Genomic DNA, 17,350 nt, shown 5'->3' on the forward strand with positions numbered 1-17,350 from the left:
AAAGTAGTGCAGGGATCTCTGTACTGGTCTGAGTAGGCAGCTGGGGCCCGGCTTTAATCTCTCAACCAAAAGATTGCACTCTTGGTAGTAAATTCCGCCTAGACTTTTGTAGTCAAATCTTTAGGGTGGGACTACAGATTATCATAATCGTTCACATATCTTTGTCAGGACAATTAGTTTTACCACATTCCAGATGTTGATTGTCTTCCTTAAGAAGACAGAGGGTGATGGTTGATGGGAAATGTTAATCTTGGAGCTCAGTTACTATTGCTGTACCGCAAGGATCTGTTTTGGGGCCACTGCTGTTTGCCATTTTTATAAATGACGTGGATGAGGGCGTAGAAGGCTGGGTTAGTAAATTTGCCGATAACACTAAAGTTGGTGGAGTTGTGGACAGTGCAAAAGGATATTTCAGGTTACAGGGGGACATAGATAAGCTGCAGAGCTGGCCTGACAGTTGGCAAATGGAGTTTAATGTGGAAACGTGTGAGGTGATTCACTTTGGAAGGAGTAACAGGAGTACAGAGTACTGGGCTAATGGTAAGATTCTTGGTAGTGTAGATTAGCAGAGAGATCTCGGTGTCCATGTACATAGATCCCTGAAAATTTCCACCCAGGATGACAGGGTTGTTAAGAACGCGTACGGTGTGTTAGGTTTTATAAATAGAGGGATCGAGTTCCGGAACCAAGAGGTTATGGTGAAGCTGTACAAAACTCTCGTGTGGCCGCACTTGGAGTATTGCGTACAGTTCTGGTGGCCGCATTATAGGAAGGATGTGGAAGCTTTGGAAAGGGTGCAGAGGAGATTTGCTAGGATGTTGCCTGGTATGGAGGGAAGGTCTTACGAGGAAAGGCTGAGGGACTTGAGGCTGTTTTCATTAGAGAGAAGAAGCGACTTAATAGAGACATACAAGATGGTCAGAGGATTAGATAGGGTGGACAGTGAGAGCCTTTTTCCTCTGATGGTGATGGCTAGCAGAAGTGGACATAGCTTTAAATTGAGGGATGATAGATATTGGACAGATGTCAGAGGTAGGTTCTTTACTCAGAGTAATAAAGGTGTGGAACGCTCTGCCTGCAACAGAGTAGACTCACCTAGTTTAAGGGCATTTAAATGGTCATTGGATAAACATATGGATGATAATGGTATAGTGTAGGTTAGATGGGTTTCAGATTGGTTTCACAGGTCGGTGCAACATCGAGGGCTGAAGGGCCTGTACTGCGCTGTAATGTTCTATGTTCCTAGTCCCTGTCCGTGCTTCACTCGGTCATTTTATTGTCGTGCTTATGCAGTTCCTTTTTGCCCTGGTTGTTCCTGATACGTCAAGTCAGTGGTTGCTGCTAGTGTTGACGCCCAGACCAGGCTCTTACAGTTGTGTGATAACAAAGTGTGGACCTGGATGAACACGGCAGGACAAGCAGCATCTTAGGAGCACAAAAGCTGACGTTTCGGGCCTAGACCCTTCATCAGAGAGGGGGATGGGGTGAGGGTTCTGGAATAAATAGGGAGAGAGGGGGAGGCGGATCGAAGATGGATTGCAGTGGGAGAGAGATCCCTTGATGTTTGTCCGGAGGGAGGAGGGTAACTTCTTCAGGTTGGGCATCCCTGGAAGAGGCTTTGCAGTGAGGTTAAAATTGTATCAAAGATAATGGGAACTGCAGATGCTGGAGAATCCGAGATAACAAGGTGTGGAGCTGGATGAACACAGCAGGCCAAGCAGCATCTTAGGAGCAGGAAAGCTGACGTTTCGTGCCTAGACCCTTCATCAGAAAAGGGGGAGTGGGAGAGGGTTCTGAAATAAATAGGGAGAGAGGACTTTGTTGAACATGTCTCACATGTTGAAGTGCCATTGTAATTTAAGTGCTTCTCTTTACAAATAAAAGAATACAACCCCAAATTGTTTTTTTTTGTCTTCTAAAGTTTTCGGTTTTAAGTTTTGAAGCCCAAATGCCTCTCCCTGGGCCACGTGTTCCTTTTGCAATGTATGCAGATAGTTTTTGAATGTCCCTTCGTGGAAGAAAGCTGTTTCAGCATGGAGCGACTCATAATTCATTAATAAAGTTTATACAGCAATGAAGTTGAAGCTAATTTGGAGGAATGTAAGAGTCTTTTTATGTTTATATGGTCAGGTTATACAGGATGTGTGTGTCTCGGTATTAATGCATACAGCCCATTTGTCAAGTGTGTAGCATATTGTTTACCTCAAGAATCTACTGTACGGAAAGTTTTCTCGAAGGCTAGTCACATGACATTAAATATATAAACACCCTTCTCAGTAAGATGTTGCTATTCTTCTTCATTCAGTTTACTTGTTGTATAAGCACCAGTAATATTTGGGATAGCATCAGAAACTCTGTTAAGAATTCTGCCTGCTTCCATTCTCCCTCCTCTCTGTTGTTGCAGCCTTTTCTATGTCCCATCTTGGGTAAATGCATTCTGTTGCTTCCCACCAGGGAAATGGTTGGCATGTATGAAAGATACATCCTTTGGCATTCGGTTCAGGAGAGCACACAGGACTTTCATATCAGCAGATCAACTTTCTGGATAAGAAGCTTGCCATGTGACTTGACCTGATTCCCTAGAGAACTAGTTACAAAGGGAATTTGTTTGTACCTGGATAACTGGTTGGTGCAGGTTTTGTTGAGACAGGCAAAGTGTGTGTTTCAGTCTTTCTGGATTCCCTGGGATCCAGGATGAACTAGGCAGAAAGGTACTTCTGGTTACATATTTCCCACACAGCTTATTCATATCATGTAGTTGTGGCACATGCTAGGCACCATGCATGGACATTATTTTCTTGCTGTTACAGGCAGGCAGTTTCCTTTGTGGTCGCAGTTATGCCTGTTTAGTTGTATCTAAAGTTACCAGTTTTGTTCCCAGGCAATTTGGGACAAAATCTCCAGTCTTCCCACAGTTAGAGGCTTTTGTTTGTCTTTTTCAGTTTTTCAGTTATAATGCTAGAGTGTGCATAATTAGAACAAAACTGGTCAACAAAGCTCTACACTTGAATCTTGGTTGCATTTATTGGAGTGAATGTACAGGCAGTTCCTGGGTTGCAAATGGGTTCACAATTTGTTTTGTACACAAGTTGCAACATAATGCAGGACAATATAAAATAGCTGCTGTTAAGTACGAGGAAACATTCATGTGTCAGATCTTTAAAATTATCATCAATACATCCTTATATGGGATCATGAGTGTAAGTATAATTGTTCAAAAATTGGACATTTATGAATTGGTGACCCACTGTACAAAACAAAACTAAGTAGTTGCTATAAGTCCAGGAATCAAAGAAAAGGAAACGTAATAAAAGGTGGACTGTCTAGGTGATATGATAGAACTAAAACTACAGTCCATAATTGATTGGAAAGACAGCAAATAGAGAGACTAAGGCACAGATTTTTAGAACACAGGGTGTCCACACCTATTGACACTGGTCACACAGCACCTGCACAGTCTGGAAGAACCAGCCGGGCATGTTCTGACCAGGCTTTACATTTATTCATACGTAACATTGCATCGAAACAAGTGCCATAGAGTTTTGAGTTTTCATCAGAGAAAGAAGGCGTTCTGCCTGCACTGCTCGATAAGCACCTATTCCATGTGGCTTCGTGCGCAGTGGTCTTTCAAGTGTTCATCAAAATACTACTGAAATGTTGTGAGGGACCCACCTTTATTCTTTCAGGCAGTGAGTTCCAGCTGCTGGGTGAAAACGTTTTCCTTCAGCTGCCCCTTATTTTAAATATGTAGTCCTGGCTATTGACCCCACTGTTAAGGGGAAAGATTTCCTCCTGGCTACATTATCTAGTCCTTCGTAAATTCATACAGGTTAATTAGACCCCTCCTCAGCCTTCTCTGGTCTAAACTGCTTTAACCTCTCAAGTCTCTCGTCATAGCTGAATCTGTCTAGCCTAGGCAACATCCTGGTGAATCTTCTCTGCACCCTGTCTAGTGCAATCATATTGTTGCTATAGTGTTGTGACCAGAACCGCACTACATTGTGCCACTGGTCTCTGAACTAATGTTTTATACAGCTCGATAACCTTCCTGTTCTTCTATTCATTGCTTTTACTAATGAAGGCATGTATCTCCTATGTCTTTTAAACCACCTTATCTAACTTTACCTGCCATGCTGCCTTCAAGAATCTACAGACAGACATACCAAAATCCCTCTGATCCTCTGGTTTGCCCACAGTCCCATTTGTCTCTGTGTACTCCCTTGCCTTGTTTGTCCTTCCAAAATGCATTACTGCTCACTTTTCGGGATTAAATTTCTTTTGCTATTGGCTAGTCCATTTGACCAACCTTTTTATGTCATCCAGTTGATTAAGGCTTCCCCCTTGCTATTTACCACACTACCAATTTTCATCTGTGAACCCATGCCGATCATGCTATTTCCATTTAAGTCTAGATTGGCTCTGTGATTAGCACTGCTGCCGGAGACCTTGGTTCGATTCCACCCTCAGGTGACTGTTTGTGTGGAATTTTCCCATTCTTTACATGTCTGCTTGGGTTTCCTTCGGATGCTCTGGTTTCCTCCCACAAAGATGTGCAGAATGGGTGGATTGACCATGCTAAATTGCCCATAGTGTTCCGGGATGTTTGGGTTAGGTGGATTAGAGATGGGAAATGCAGGGGTAGGAGGCTGGGACTGGGTGGAATGCTCCTTGGACAGACAGTGTGGACTTGTTAGACCGAATGGCCTGTTTCCACACTGTAGGGATTTTGTGAATTAATATACGTTACAGTGAGGGAGCCAGCACCAAACCCTGTTCACAGACTTCTAGCCACAAAAACTCCCTTTAACCAATACCCTCAGTTTCTTGCGACTAGGCCAATTTTAGATCAAAGTTGCCAAATTGTCCTGGACCCCATTGGTTCGTATCTCCTTAACCAGTTTCCCATGTCATACCTTTTCAAAAGTCTTTCTGGAGTCCATGTAGGCTACAGCAGCTGCATTGCCGTGAAAAGTTCAAAAGTTATTAGATCTAATCTCCCCTTGAGAAAAATATGTTGACTGCTCCTGATTAATGCTTGACTCTCCGAGTGGTGATTGACCTACAATAATTTCCCTCCCATAGTTTCCCAATCACAGATATTAGATTCACTGCTTATCGTTTCTTGGTTTATACTTGCCACCTGTCTTGAATAATGTGCCACGTTAGCTGCCTTACGGTTCTCTGGGACCTTTCCTGTGGCCAAAGAGGATTTGAGAGTCAATGTCAGAGCTCCAGCACACTCCTTCCTTGCCTCCCACAACATCTCATCTGGTCAGGGGATTTATTTGCATTAAAGCCTGCTAAAATCAGTAATGCCTCATTCCTCTTGATGTTAATTTGTTCAAGTATATTGCAGTCCACCTGATTTCTATAGCTACATCATCCTTTTCTGTTGTGAATACAGGTACTAGGTACTCATTTAAACCTCACCGACATCTTCACACTTCAAATACAGATTGCACCTTGGTCCCTCTTGTTCCCAATCTTTCCCATAATATACTTAACAAAAAAATGCCTGTGAACTATGCCTTTTTTTACGCATTAGTGTTTTCTCTCAGCCTTCTTTTCATTCTACTCATTTATTTTTTAAGTAGCCCCCTACACTTCCTGTACTTCTCTCAGGCTTTGTTTGTTTTTAGCTCCCAGTATCAGCATAAACTTCCCTCTTTTCATTATCCAATCCTCTGCATCCTTGATACCTAGTTAGTCTCACTTCACCTTTACAGGAACATATTGGCCCAACACACACGTTGTTGTTTTGGAAGGACAAGTCTCGTTTTATGCTCAAACTGGCCTTGCTGCAGATCAGAACCTAAATTTCCACTCCATCTTCGTCCATTTCTGTAACTACCTTAAACTTGACTGAGTCAGAGTCACTTGCATCAAAATGTTCTCACCCCACCCCCGACACTTCTACCATGTTCCCTAAAATTAGGTGCAACACTGCGGCTCATTTATAGAATTTTCTATCAGCTGCCCTCCCCCCTTAAAATCTTTTGATGTTTTGCAGAATTAATTAGTTCACTACTTAATTTTTAACTTTAAAAATGTTTGGCTGAAGATCTTGCTATATCATTTAGAGGATGAAAGCTGCTTAGCAGGTTACTTACTATCTTCTCGATGTGCACATTTTAAGTGATGTCCAAGTGCTCTGTACTGTCTAATAAACCATTCCTGTCAGCCTAGCCCTGTAGCCAATTGGTTCTTGTTGATGTTGTCTTGTTACTTCCATAGTCTCCCAGTCAGATTGTCTTTACAGTCTTGCCTTGTCCATTTAAGGTATAATTATGAGCCTGTAGTAAAATAGTAATCAGAAATTCAAGTATGTGGTGTTGCCCAAGGTTTTTGAGAGTAGTCAGCATAGAATCATATTCCCTGTTTGTTTACAATTTTTTTAATGCTTACATTTAAAAGCTGTGCAACATCAAAATGACAATTTTTAAATTAGATTTAAGAATTGTTTTACATATTTGCTCCATATGCTGTACATGCCTACTTTGCTGGCAATATATTCTATTAAAAGTTGATCACTCATATCTAATCTCCATGACTTCCTGTTGAGGTCTTATTGTAAGAACCCAAGAAATAGGAGCAGGAGTAGACCATAAACCCCATTCACTGTTGCACCAACTCTGCAATTCAAAATGATCATGAATGACCTTGCGCCTCCTCTCTACTTTCCTAACCTCGTCTTGTTTCCCTCAGTTCACTGAGAAATCAAAATTCTATCAATCCACAAGCAAACCTCAGCAATTCCAACACTGAGTTTGAACTTGCTATCTATATTCATGGAGGTTAAAGCTGAACAGTATTTGTGACCCAAAAGAGGATTTGATGAAGAAACTCAGCAGTTCTGGCAGCATCTGTGAGCAGAAAGCAGAGGGGAGAAAGAGTCAGTACTGATGAAGAGTCACCAGACTGAAAACATTAACTCTACTGTCCTCTCACAGATGCTGCCAGACCTGCTGAGCTTCACTAGCAGTTTCTGCTTATGTTTCAGATTTCCAGCATTTAAAGTTTTTCAGGTTATGTTTATTGCATTCTTTGCAATACTGGGTGCAAATCTCATACTGGACCAGTCAGCACAGCCTTGTTGTGAGGGGGAGATGGAGGTCTAACAGCATGATCACTGAACTAGTTATCCAGTGGCCCAGGCACACAGGTTCACGGCCATTGGAATTTAAGTTCAACTAATAAAAATTTGGAATGGATAAAGCTAGCCTGGGTAATGGTCAACCATCATTCAGAAACTGCTGTCATTGATTATAAATAATCTTGTCTGGTTCACTCACGCCCGGTAGGGAGGGAAATCTGTCATTCTTACCCTGGTCTCGTCTGCATTGATTTCAGGCGGTTTAAGAGATGGGCAAGTTGCCCTTTCAGCTACATCGTAGTTCATGAAAGATTTCTCACGTTGATCACTGTTCTTTGCTAAGGGAACACCGCCTCTCCTGGAGTTCTGTACAGCGATATAGCACTTATTTCTGCTGATGGAGTGTTTTCTATGAAATGGCAGAATGGGTCTTGGGTGTATGAATGTAGACCTGCCTAATTTTGTTGTATGGAATACTGTGCATCTATCTCTCATGTGGTGCGTGAAAGATTCTGGGAATTTTTTGCTAACTTTTCACCGTGCACCAGTCTGCATTTGTAATGAGTAACAGCCATCAAACAAGACTAATTGTATTTCCCACTGAAATACTTCACAGGTTAATTTATCCCTGGAAGCCGTAAGTTACAAATGAGATTTGTGGAGGGTCTGAGAAATCAGTCTGTGCTGTTGTGTTTGTGGTGTTAGGTTGCTCAGCGTTTCGCTGTCCTATTTACAGAGTATTTCTATGTGAGTACCACAATGATGAATGCACTCAGGAAAGTCCTGGTTAGTTGAATAACAATTTCCTTATCTGTCAATTGATATCAAGCAAATGTGTCTAAGTTGAAGCTGTTGGTGATTGGGATCTCCCTAAACAATAAGAGGGTATTTCCATTTGTGAATTTTTTGTCAACCTAAGGAGGTTTCAGAGCACAGCAGAATTCAACACTGCCCCGAACACCTCCATATCTCCTCCACAGTCAAACAGCACACAGCTAGCATCCCACCCCTCCCCTCAACACACGCCTGCGGGCAGACTCGCGCACACACACAGAGACACGCTCTCGCTCTTGCTCTCACACTGACTGACGCAGAGACACAGACACATACTCCCTGGCTCTACACACGCACACGCAACAATCCAACATCTCACAGGGCGGCAGACCGACTTCCTGGAGCCTGCATCAATTTAATTTGTGGCTAGTGGCTTCCAGGAATAAGTTAACCTGTGAAGTACTTCAGTGGGAAATACAATGACTTGTCTTGCCTGAAGACTACTAGTCATTTCAGCCTTACCTAAGTGCGTTGTAAAAAGTTACCAAGTCCACAGCAGAGTAAAAATGAAATTTAAACATTTATATGTGGGTGTACAACATAGAAACAGGAAAACAGACAGTAATTTATAATCTATTAACACCCCAAAAAATGCTAAGTTTCCTTCTGGAAATTGATTCTTGGTAACATTTATATGTTGCAGCATGCCTTTTCTGCTGGATTACTGATTACAAACCACTGATTGATGAGGGTCGAGCTGTGGATGTGGTGTATATGGACTTCAGTAAGGCATTTGATAAGGTTCCCCATGGTAGGCTCATTCAGAAGGTCAGGAGGAATGGGATACAGGGGAACTTAGCTGCTTGGATACAGAATTGGCTGGCCAACAGAAGACAGCGAGTGGTAGTAGAAGGAAAATATTCTGCCTGGAAGTCAGTGGTGAGTGGAGTTCCACAGGGCTCTGTCCTTGGGCCTCTACTGTTTGTAATTTTTATTAATGACTTGGACGAGGGAATTGAAGGATGGGTCAGCAAGTTTGCAGACGACACAAAGGTCGGAGGTGTCGTTGACAGTGTAGAGGGCTGTTGTAGGCTGCAGCGGGACATTGACAGGATGCAGAGATGGGCTGAGAGGTGGCAGATGGAGTTCAACCTGGATAAATGCGAGGTGATGCATTTTGGAAGGTCGAATTTGAAAGCTGAGTACAGGATTAAGGATAGGATTCTTGGCAGTGTGGAGGAACAGAGGGATCTTGGTGTGCAGATACATAGATCCCTTAAAATGGCCACCCAAGTGGACAGGGTTGTTAAGAAAGCATATGGTGTTTTGGCTTTCATTAACAGGGGGATTGAGTTTAAGAGTCGTGAGATCTTGTTGCAGCTCTATAAAACTTTGGTTAGACCGCACTTGGAATACTGCGTCCAGTTCTGGGCGCCCTATTATAGGAAAGATGTGGATGCTTTGGAGAGGGTTCAGAGGAGGTTTACCAGGATGCTGCCTGGACTGGAGGGCTTATCTTATGAAGAGAGGTTGACTGAGCTTGGTCTCTTTTCATTGGAGAAAAGGAGGAGGAGAGGGGACCTAATTGAGGTATACAAGATAATGAGAGGCATAGATAGAGTTGATAGCCAGAGACTATTTCCCAGGGCAGAAATGGCTAGCACGAGGGGTCATAGTTTTAAGCTGGTTGGTGGAAAGTATCGAGGGGATGTCAGAGGCAGGTTCTTTACGCAGAGAGTTGTGAGAGCATGGAATGCGTTGCCAGCAGCAGTTGTGGAAGCAAGGTCATTGGGGTCATTTAAGAGACTGCTGGACATGTATATGGTCACAGAAATTTGAGGGTGCATCCATGAGGATCAATGGTTGGCACAACATTGTGGGCTGAAGGGCCTGTTCTGTGCTGTACTGTTCTATGTTCTATGTTCTATGTACTACAACCATCTGGATTTTAACAGCGAGTAGGCACCTGGCGCATTTGTTACCGAACATGAAGTTCATTAGTGACTTGTTCAAAGGGACCTACATAAACTTTTTCCAGGAATTTCCCATAAAGTGAACATTAATAGGACCTGTGACTTAACAATTTTTATCTTCCTTTAAACCGTGAGGTACCTCTACTGTTCAGAAACCAATTGTTGGATACTTCATTACACCCTTACTTTTGAGGGACTGGGATTAGGCTCAATGATTCGTGTGAGGAGATGAAGATGAGGAGGAATTTCCTCTGAGTCATTAATTTTTGTAATTCTCATTAAAAGAGAACAATGGAGACTGGGGCCATTGAATATCTTTTAGCCTGAAAGGGGAGTTAAGACCACAATCTCACGAGTCATGATTGTACTGAAAAGCAGAGGAGGCTCAGTGTGACATGTCATACTACTTCTCTTTTGTGTTCTTGAATGGCAACCCCCTCCTTTTTCTTATGTTCCTTGTTGAGAATGCAGGCCCTGTGACGTATGTGATTCTTCAGAGTTTTTCTGTGGGCTACCTGGTGGCTAAGTTCTTTGGGTATTTTTCCTTTGCCATTGTCCAGCTGTTTAACACCAGTGTGCTGCCTGTTTTTAATCCTTGTTCAGACAGTAGCTTAGGCCTGTGCACTCAGTGACTGAAGCTCAGACTGATCAGGATTCAGGTTCTAGGTAAGGTTGACCTGGAGGCTGCTGCTTACCATCTCCAAGCCTGAGCATTCCCATAGGGTGTCCCTCGGTCTCCTTCCCCATCTCTCTTGGCAGTCTGTTTGTTTGTGGTCTCATGAATCTGGTTTCTTCTCCTTTTCTAAGCTGTCTCAGCTCCATTGCCCTCCCACTAGTTGCTTACCAGTGTGTCAGCAGTCAGTTCAGAGTTCCTCTCCTCAGGAAGCCCAGTGCATGGTGCATTTTTCTTATGACCTTGTTAACCTGCGTTTCTACTTTTAATGATCTGTGGATCTGTACCCCTTGATTCCTTTGTTCCTCCATTTCTTTTAGATATTAGGCTCTGGCATTTAAAATAAGTCATTGTGTTGTGCTCTCAATGTGTGGATGGAGCTATAAATTCGAGAGGTATGTTAATCAATTAAGTGAATGGGTAAAGTTGAGGAAATTGACTTTGTACTTTTCAATAGTGAACTCCAATCACTCAATACCTAAAATGGGTAGACCATGTACTCGGTAAGTTGCCAGAAATGGTAGATGTCAAAAGGGACTTGGGTGTCCAGATACTTAGCTATTGATGACATGTTAGTGATCTTTCAAAGCTAATGGAGTTGGCTGAAGAAACAAAAACAGAGAATGCTGAGGAAACTCAGTCGATCTGCAGCATCTGTGGAGAGAAAGCAGGGTTAATTTTGTGACACTTCAGGCGTACTAGGATGATGATCTGGACTTTGAGGACTGAATTAAAAAGAGAACCTTCACAAACTTGGGCTGTATTCTCTGGAATTTAGAAAGTTAAAGGATGACTTGATTGAAGTTTTAAAGATATTGAGGTAAAGTGATAAAGTAGATGGCGAGAAACTCATGCTGGTGGGCCATCTGAAAATTGGATCTAGACCCTTTAGGAGTACAGTTAGGAAATGGTTTTATATAAAAGTTGCTAGGAGAGTTCGGAACTCTTCCACAAATAGCGGTTGAAGGGACTAATAGATATTTTCGCTAATTAAAGATTCCCTGATATGTTCTTATTTCTTATGTTGGGACATGAAATTGTACTTGACCTATCTCATTGAACCCACGCCTCATACCATTCAAGGGGCTCAATGGCCTTCTCCTGTTCTTATGTTTGTGAAGGGGTTCGGGGATACTTGGAAATGCCGGTGTAGGGGGGAGGTCCTACGGCATTTAATGGGAGGACATGATTGTAATTGTTTTCATTTATTCCAGCAAATCAGGCTGTACATTTGCTGAGCTGGAAAGGCCACAACAGAAAGCCACAGCCAAAGGCTTTTTGGGCAGTCTGAGATGTTTTAGTGGGGGAGTCATCACCTGAGAGGGAGGAGGAGGAGGGCTTTTGGCTGATTTGCTGAAGTGACCAGGGAACTCACTTCTCAGTACACATGAGTGTTGCTGTGAAAATCACTGCAGCATTTACCGTACGTGTTTCCTGAGCAGTGTGAAACTTGGCCAGCCAGCAGTGTTTATAACTTTCTGTCTAAATAGCAGAAACAGTGTCTCATTTAAATATATGTATGAACATCCTGCCTGTCCAGATTGTGTCACTCTGACTCCTCCAAACTGACTGTGGTTAAAGCAGATGTAAGGTCATTCACTGCAAATTGGAGTCATGTTCTCATTTACTGATTTAACCACCTCACCTGTCCTCTCCAGCTCATTTCGGCTGAAGGTATTTTATCATTTGCAACCACCTTCTGCAAGATATTAACATTGCCATGTTTTTTATTGCAATCTTTCTACCAACTACAGCCCCCAATTTGGTGTCATCCATAAAGTTTGGAATTGTACCTTGGATTTTAGGGCCCAGATCATTTTTTTTGTAAATTGTGATTTACTCTGGTCTCAGCAACCATCCTTGTGGTCCTCAGTTTCCATTCTCGGTCTGTGAATACCTTGAACTCTTCCTCCCCTCCAATATGTAAGCAGCTAACTATCTATTTGACTACTTCTTGTCTGACTCTACATATTCCAACCTTTTATGAAGTGTTTACTTTGTGCTACCATATTGAAAGCCTTTTCAAAAATACAGGTATTGCACTACCTTTTATCTGCTGTTTTTGTGATTTCAAGTAATTCAGTAAGGTTAGTCAAGAATAATCTTGGCTTTTCAAATCCATGCTTTAGCTTCCTCATTGCTTATTTTGATTTCTTGGTATTTTTCTGTCTGATCTTTGAGTAATGATTGCATTATCATTCCTATTGCTGCTGTTAACTGTCCTGTTTTCCCTGAACTTGAATATTTCCCATTTTAAATGGAAGAATAATGGTTAGTCGTCTAGCCCTATTTCCTTTTCAAATGGATCTTTATATGTTTATACTTCCTCTGCTATCTTTATTCGATTTGCTTTACCAGTTGTGGTTGCAGTATATCCAAACCAGGAATGTATCCTTCTGGTTTGAACAGTTTTTGTCAATTTTCTCCCACCTTCAGTGTCTTGATTTTATTGATCCTTTATAATGCTATATCCCCTTTATTTACCAAGAAAACCAACAATGAACCAAGCTAATTTCAACATTTCTGTTGTTTTGGTGTCATTACATGTAAGCTTCTCTTGTACGTTCCAGTTGCTATCCTGATTTTTGTTGTTTGTATCTGTAGACTACTTCAATTTATATTTTCTGAAAATTTAATTCATAGTGCCCCTCTGCACTTCAATTAGTTTTTGGCTTTTATCCTAACTGCTTCCTATTTCTCCACTCTTGCTGTTGTGTATTTAGTCTTTATGTTTGGTTTAGGTTTAGCCTCCTCCCCTATAATCATCCACAGGGTTTCCTTATTGTCTCGTTTGATCTTGCTTTTTGGTAGGGTATTTTTCTCCTAAATTCTATTTATTATTTTAAAAAATATTTTCCAGTGCTTTATGATCTCTTTGTTTTCTTCACCCCAGCCCCTGGTTTACCTTTCCAGACTCCATCTTTATCTCTTAATTATATTTTTCTTAGGTGGATGTCTTACATCTCAATTTTTAGCTCAAATTTACTGCCATAACTAACGCACTTCTCTCCAGCACGTATTAGATTGAAATTAGCAGATTGTCAAGAGTTGCTAAATTACTGAACTTCTGAGTGTTCTCTTTTCAACCATCCAATTCTGTACTCATGATCATTTAAATTAATGTACACTATGGTCTTGAACTGGCTTGTAGCGTCCTCAGAAACCAACTGGTCACTGAGCTGACCCAATAGAAAGTGTCAATCAGAAGCCCAGCTGTTGAGATGAGTGCTGTGGGAAGTATGCAAGTCCTTTCACTCAAGAGACTCTATGTTCAATGGGCTGTAGGTTTGTTGAACCTGACCGTGTCAGAAGAAGCCAGTCAGCTCCTGACATCTATGCCCATTCTAGCTCTATGACTGAGCCTTGGCTCTAATTCCCTGCCTTTTCCTCGTTCCTTTTTTAGTTGATAGCTTTTAAAAGTAGATAAATATTTTAAAAACAAATAAAGGAATGAGAGTTTCTTTCAGAGCCCATCATAGGTTATTTATGATTAATCTTCTCCTAGACTTTAAGATTCTTGCATTTTGTTTTTCCTTACAATTAGAATCTGTCATCCCTTGTATCAGATGAATAAATCTCCCCTTCCACCGTCTAGCATTCCAAAACTAGGGCACTTAAAATCTGGCATATTTTAGCTGTAGTCTAATGATTTGCACAGGCTTATCATTACCTCATTGCATCTGTACTTGCTGTCCTCATTAATAAAATTAAGCATTCCTCTGCTTTGTTTTTGTTCTGCTGGCATCAGCACTGTAGAGACAGGATGGCTTGAGATGGGCGAGTACACAACTGATGAGGTTTCCTCTTTGATTCGTGAACGAGGGAGAAGTTCCATCCCCTGGATTGAACTTTGGCTCAATGTATTTCTGCAGTCACACTGATTGGCCAAGCCTAAGTGAATTGTGTTGTGTGTTTAAACAGTACCTTGGATTGGCAGCTTCAATTGCATTCTTGCTCCCCAGGCCTTATATTCCTTTCCATTATTTTAGAAGATTGATGCTGCAGCTACACTTAGTAGCTAAGAAAACAAAAAAATGTGGAATGAAAATGGAATATACTGCAAATGTACAGCAGAAAAGTCAGCATTTGAAGTAACCTTTCAGTCTTGACCTGTTCTCTTATGATGGATGCAGTCAACTAGAGGTTTTGTGTGCTTCAAAGTGGATTGCTAATGCTGGGAAATAAGCTCGTTGTCAGTAATGAGTGCACCCACAATTGTCAGATGCAGAGTAAAGCTGTTAGGCCCATTCTCAGTAGAGCTATTTTCTCTCCTTGAGTCCCTAACCTTTGGTAAGACTGTGATTCACCAACTTATTTGGCGACCTGTTTTCACACACCTGGAATTGATCATTCGACATGTCTATCTGTATCTTACCCACCTTAACTCGCCATCGGAAAATTAAGCCTCTCCAATCATCCAGTTGGAAGATGCTTGAGTGAGTTTTACCACATCCAGTTCTTTTATAACTACCAAACAGACAAAATCGAAGAAATCGTGAAAAAAATTACTAAGCAGCATCAGAAGAGCAGGAAAGTTGACAGCCTTCAGAAAATGGAAGCCCCATTTCTGAAGAAGTGTCCTGACCCGAAACATCAGCTGTCCTGCTCCTCTGATGCTGCCTGGCCTGCTGTGTTCCTCCATCTCCACACTGTGTTATCTCTGACTTGACCATTGGCAGTTCTCACTACCTCTGTGGAAAAAATACTTCCTTTTTACAAATCAACCCAGATGTTACTGTTCACGAGATGAATCTGGATTTAACCCCAGGCGATGAGGATAAAAGGTCAGAGTTTAATCTGCGATACCGTCCTGTCCTTCTGACTTCCTGGGTTATTTGTTCATGAGATTGTTAAGACAGTAAACTACTGACTTCAAAGTAAAAATACAGAAGAATTGCTTAAAATAGAAGCACTTTCAAAATGCTCTCAGGTACTTGTATGAGAACGATGCACTACAGGTGCTGGAGGTTTAAAACAAAAATAAAATGGTGCAAATAATTAGCGAATCTGATTTTTGAACTGACTTTTGTTTTTAATTTCATTATGTGTACTCAAATACAAGAGTGTAGTGAAAAGTGTACAATGTCACCACGCAATGCGTCATCTTAAGTACAAGTACGTAGTTACAGAATCTTAAGTACAAGGTTGAAAGAAAGAGCAAAGTTACAAGTTAAACCCTGTGGTAATTATAGTACAACATAAAACCTACAAAATAATGTTAAAAGTTACACATTGCAGACCTTAGTTTTAAGTAGAAAACAAAGAAATAAAGCTGGAAGCTCAAAAATTACAGTCTTTAAGTGCTTAGCTATGATGAGACCACACGAGAAACATGGTTAGCATTTCAGGACTGTGATTGTTTATTAGAACTCCATGAATTCTGTTTCCCTCCACAAATGCTATCAGACCTGCTGAGTACCTCCAGCATTGTCTTCAGATATTTGTAATCAGATGAACAAAACAGTGCAATAAAGTTAACAATAATGACCTTCCCCCATACAAAGTGTAAATTTGGCAATCCGATGACTGCTCCTATATCATGATGTCTTTTTGTTTCAAACTTCAACCTCTGGAAAAGCTCTCAAGTAGCAAAATTGCTTTTTTCTTTTTAATAGTTAAAATAGATCTGATTTAAAATTGGCAGCGTGTTAAAAATACCTCACTTCACTGTAAAAATCCTTTGCATGTCTGATTTTATTGCTGAATAAAATGCCCTGTAGCAGGAAGGAAAGTATGGAATTACTGGGGTTATGGGAAACTAGATTTTAAAAAATGGTCGGGGAGAAAATAGAGAGTAGTATTTGATTTGATTTATTTATTGTCACATGTATTTTGTTACAAAATACGGTGAAAAATGTTGTGTAGTATCACCACCCTCCGCCATCTGAAAAGACAGAAAAATAAACCAAAACATTGAATGTAATGGCAGAAAAATAAAGAAAAAAGTGTCCAAATTCGCAGTCCTCCTTATTCAGTGCTCTGCCATAGGCCATGGGCCGGATGGCCAGGCATGAGCACGCTCTGTCGTGCTGCCGCACATGGAACAAAAGATGCCGTTCTTTGGCACTGTCTTGCCTCCACCGATGCCCTCGCCACTGAGTCCACGCTGGACCTCACCATTGAGATGCCTCTGATGCTGCCAAGTGTTATACTGGGCCCAAACCCGACTCCGCCTCCATGAATCTGCACTGGATTTAGACGCTGCTGGGAAACCTGGGACTTGCCTCTGCCACAGCAGCCGTGAGTCCGTGCTGGGCACCTTGACTTTGTGCTGGGCTCACTCGCAGAGAAATATTAATAAGGGCAAAGAACAGACTAAGAATTAGCAAATAAAATTTAATGTTAGCACAGGTGAGGTGGTGTATTTTGGTCTAAAACAACTAGCAGTATTTGTAAACAGAAACAGAAATTGCTGGATACACTCTGCAAGTCTGGCAGCCTCTGTGGAGACAGAAACAGAGTTAACGTTTCAAGTCTGATATGACTCCTTCGCAACTGCTTTTATTCAGGAGTAAATATACCCTGAAGGGAAGTGGACTCAGTGCTTGGGAAGACCAGAGAGATACAGGTACAGTTCGCAAGATAAGCAGCAACATTTAATGTTGATATGAGTGTTTGTTTTTTTTTAGAAAAGTCACAAGAATATAAAAGCCAAGAGACAGCAATGAGCTTAAGTTAAACCATTTCTGTGTTCTGTCTGCCATGTGGGCTGTACACTCACATATTGAGTGTACAGTGTGGATTCTCTCGGATATTGCCTGATAAGAAGTGATATAAAGTCCAGCAGAAAAACTAGTGTCTTTTTATTAGATGCTGTAGATTGCAGGTTTTTTGTTA

The 17,350-nt window shown here is 41.5% G+C and overlaps 1 protein-coding gene across 3 annotated transcripts in view; it reads left to right on the forward strand.

Moving 5' to 3' along the window:
• Nucleotides 1-17,350, forward strand: part of cabin1 (calcineurin binding protein 1) — a 412,002-nt gene that overhangs the window by 230,188 nt on the left and 164,464 nt on the right. The window lies entirely within an intron of this gene.

Source organism: Stegostoma tigrinum, chromosome 26 (genome assembly GCF_030684315.1).
Source record: "Stegostoma tigrinum isolate sSteTig4 chromosome 26, sSteTig4.hap1, whole genome shotgun sequence".
NCBI classification, from domain to species: domain Eukaryota; kingdom Metazoa; phylum Chordata; class Chondrichthyes; order Orectolobiformes; family Stegostomatidae; genus Stegostoma; species Stegostoma tigrinum.